Here is a 4671-nt window from a genome sequence, read left to right on the forward strand (position 1 = left end):
CACATTTAGTTTTTCAAAACGTACACTGCTGTTCATCCCTTATCTCTAACATATTCAGCACCTCTCTTACCTGGATTGTTCCCATTGGCTTTCAAACATGCTCACATTCAAAAACAAAAACGCTAAAACCCTAATAAAAACACCTCAGTGTACCATCCTTGTCCTGCTATTATCCCGATTACAAATGAACTTAGCGTACATGAACATACTCTGTAAATAGCAAAGCTCTGCAGATATCCAAAAGGCAAGAAGTTTGATAATATTAATGTACAACATAATACGGCTTCCAACAAGGGCAATTGGGCATTTGCTTTCTCAACAGAAGGGGATGAGTAAGGAACTCTAGCAACTTGGACATGCTGTAAATCATCGTCAAAAAAATTGTATCAGTCTGCTTTGCAGAGTTTTGTCAGAGCTATTGCTCTACAATATCAAATCCAAAATAAAATAAAAAAATATACCAAAAAGGGCCTCTGTGCCTAGCAATGTTTTATTGAGGAAAGGGTAACATTAACAGGAAAATTTTAACTTTAAGGTTATTAGAGTTATTTTCAGTCCTCTGGTCCTTCACCCATGCCAATGTGTGGTAGTGGCGTGTAGGAAGAAACAGTGGCAGAGAGATACACACAGTTCTCATTAGTGACAAACTAAGTACAAATCTCAAACATAGTCTTTAAAGATTAGCAATCTTTACGGACAGTAGAGGCCAGCTTCTTAAGAACATTCTGCAGAATAGTTTTACTCCACGAGATTGCATGGTGCTCCTTTTTCTTTAATACCTAGTAGCATAAGCTGGATGGCTATCATTTCTAGGAAGAGCTGAGGAAGACCCTGGTTGCATACACGTTTGGAATAACCAGGACAGACTAGAAAGAATGAATAAAACAGCAATATTGTTATTGCAATCCTATCCAGCTTCCCAACCCCCTGCCCCATTCTCAGGTGTTCTATCAGAGTCAAGGGCAAAAAGCACCTTGGTAAGACCACAGTAGCGCTTAGCTGACAATTGGCTCTGTATTTCTCCAGCACATATTCAGATCATTTTACAGAGAAGGGGTTCAACTCACCCTGTCGGTGATTGCTCAGTTGGCAAAGTGGGCTGTAGTACTAGTTTCGCAGAACTCTGAGAGGAGATAATCAGCATGGCTGACTTTCCTTTCCCAGAAAGCTGAACTCACACTGGATAAACATGGAAATCTTGACTATTGAGGAGGCCTCAAACAGGCTTTCAAGTTATTGACTCATCAAATGTGCTATTGCTCATGTTCAACTCAATCCATGGTTATTTCTCTATTATCATCAAATGCTTATTTCTGTGAAATGTGAATTAATTTTGGATTTTCTTTAAAGTGCCAGAGACTTTCCTTACTTAGGAACACTAGAAACCGATCCATAAATGATGCTCATTAATTCAAAATAATTCCAAAATCAATGTGCATCAGTCCAACCATGATCACCTGGAAAAAAGAAAACAGTCTTTTTTCCCCTTTTTAGTTTTTTCAGAAAAAGAGATTTTTATTGGTTCATATAACTAAAGAAAGCTATCTTTTTTCTTTTCTAAATTTCTGTTGTTCCTAATTATTTAAATCACACATCTAATTACTTGTTTTTGCAGTCATTTATATTTTTTTTATTTAATTGCTATTATGCCAACATTTCCTCATTGGGCATGACATATTTTCTCAAATAAAGGGGGTTCATCTTTAAAGGTCCTTCCTAGTGCACCAGGGCACCTTCCTTCAACCTTAACACACCGCATGTTGTGTGTGGACCTAAAGGGCTTGACCAATATGATGCTTATACCCCTTGCAACTTGCTACACCAGTTTGAATAATCAATGAAATGGTTCAGTAAGGTGAGAGGCCCTACGTGTTTTACCCTTGTCTGCTGTATTTATCTTTTCATGGGTTAGTGATATATATATGCATTCCAGCATTGGTCTGTGATCCACAGTTTGGGGAGCACCAGCCCGTGTCAGTCATTATGGCTCCATGTTTGCCAACCAGGCTCCAACCTGAAGCTAGAGGCATAGAGAGTTGGATCGAGTGATCTGGGAAGGCAAGTGGTGAAGAATACCTTACCTACTTTGGAGAGCCCAGTACAGAAACCAAGGCTCAGTCATATAAACTGGGTCAGAATAAAGACAAGAGGAGGAGAGCCACAAGGGTCAGGGTTCCTTGAATGTCTATGGATATAAACTCTAAACCTCGGTCGCTGGTAGTCAAAGGACGGTAGTATATGTGCGTCAGGTTGGAATTGGTTAAGAAATACGATCATGTGCCATTTATTGGACACTGTGTCACTTTACATTAATCTCTTTTATTTAATTCTTTCAAAAATCCTGTAATGGATTTAATTGCTGTCTTATCCATGGAGAAACTGAATCCTAGTGCGGTGAGCAATCCGATTGAGCTCACACAGGAAGTAGCAGAGGGTCCTTGTGCAGGTGTGTCTGAATTCAAAATGTGTACTGAAGCGGGGCGCCTGCAGGGAACTGGGTCAGATCATAGGTCATGACAAACCAAGCAGGCAGTGAGTCAGACAAAGTCTGGGAAATGCCGTGTGGTGTCTAAGCTTGAGTAGCGGCCTCTGGTGGCAAGTGTGGCCCAGAGAGGCAATTGTGACATGATAGTGACAGATTTTACCACCAGATGTCCTTCGTGGTTAATCTTTGCCTTTAAAAAAATTTTTTTATGCATGTTTGGGACAATCACATTTTTATTGTCTCTCTGAAATATCAAGAAGTTACCTTGAAACCTTGGAGAAGCAAGAAAATGTGTCCTCCTGCTTCTCTCCTGACACTGTGCAACCCTACAGAGGGACAAGTGGTTGAGAATCTTACAGCAGTGCTTGTACGGTATGTCTGTTTGAGTCAAGTATCTTGAATTACAGAGTTAACAAAAATGGTGTCTCTTTTGATGACAGAGATTTTCTCTTTTTAGCCTAAGAGAGGCAGTCGGAGAAAGGATGAGCAATTTGTGGTTAGACTGAAATTTGAATGCCAGCTCCCACTTACTAGCTGTGTGACCTTGGGAAGTGATGTTTTTTTAAACTCCATTTCTTCATCTGTACGATGGAGTCACACCAGCCTCCATTGGGTTGAGCTGAGGAATAACTAATTTGCTGGATATAATACTTCCGCTCTAATGCCTGTCATATGGTGTTTATTTAACAAAAGGTAGTTTCTCTCCCCCTAATTTACGCCAGTTTGTTTCTTGCATTAATTTAAATCAGTTTCCTCTTGTTTTGGTCCTCTAACATGTGGGCATATCTACACTGAGATGCCTTAGGAAGAGGAGTCTTAGTTGCAGATGAGCATTACTCTTTCTCACCACCACCGTCTCTTTGCTCTTTGTCCTTGTTCCTGCCCTGCTGGTTGAAACATACACTCCAGCGAATCATCACCTGGACTGCTCTGCACCTAGACGTAAGCAAGATGGTGGTCATTTGCCGCTAGATGTTTCATCTATCCTTGGTATTACCTCCTTTTGTTAAGAAGATGACCTTTTTGCTTTCATCTAACCTCTGAGTATCTGTAAAATCTCCTGGGGGGCCACCCTCATTCTCTGCTGGTTGAAAAGCCTAAAAGAGCAACTCTCTTTTCTCCTATTATGGAATTAGTTTGGCTTAGCAAGGTTATACCCTATATCCAGTGTCTTTCTCTTAGGGAAGGAGGGAAGAAAGGCAAGAAGGGAGGAAGGAAGGAAGGAAGGAGAAAAGGCAGACAGCTTTATTTCACACTGGGTTTTGTGGTCTGGAATGTCTTATCTTGCCATTATGTTTTGAATCCTTGATATTATTAATTTAGTAAAAATATAAACAAAAGTCAACTGCATTTTAGTGGTGGGCAGAAAATAAAAAGAGAAAGTAAAAAGAAGAAATTTAATTAATTTATTAGAATGCTATTTCACTTCACTAGTAATAGGAAATTATCAAAATTACGTATAAGTTTCTGCTTAATTAATTCAGAAGGAGGCTCTGTAAGAGAGTAGTAATTTATTAAAAGTACTCTAAATTTAGTGACCAGGGTACACTTTTGCTTTGATGGGACTGAGAATCTTAACTACAGACTATATAGAAGAAATTGACACAAAGAAAATATAGAAATCCCTTTGATTCAATATTTCACTGACATAAAATGTAAACCTGTCCAATAAAGAGATAAAAAACTAAAACTGAATGCTCATATATTAATAGATAAGACAGATATGTAGAGATAGATAGGCAGGTAGGTATACAGTTAGGGTCAACATTATTTTTATTTTTTAAGTATATTTTATTGGTTATGTTGTTACAGTTGTCCCAATTTTTTTCCCTTTGTTCCTCTCTACCCAGTACCCCACTTCCCTCCAGCAAGCCTACCCCCCATAGTTCATGTCCATGGGTCGTGCATATAAGTTCTTTGGCTTCACCTTTCCTATATTATTCTTAACTCCCCCCTGTCTATTTTGTAGCAATCAATTATGCTTCTTAGTCCCTGCACCATTTCCCCATTTCTCCCCCTTCTCCCTCCCAACTGATAACCCTCCAAATGATCCCCATATCTTTGATTCTGTTCCTATATTGGTTTGCTAGTTGGATTTTGTTTTTATTTTTTAGATTCAGTTGTTAATAGTTGTGAGTTTGTTGTCATTTTAATGTTCATAGTTTTGATCTTCTTTTTGTTAAGTA

The sequence above is a fragment of the Furipterus horrens genome, unplaced genomic scaffold (assembly GCF_987537825.1).
Source record: "Furipterus horrens unplaced genomic scaffold, mFurHor1.1.pri manual_scaffold_2, whole genome shotgun sequence".
In the NCBI taxonomy this organism is placed as follows: domain Eukaryota; kingdom Metazoa; phylum Chordata; class Mammalia; order Chiroptera; family Furipteridae; genus Furipterus; species Furipterus horrens.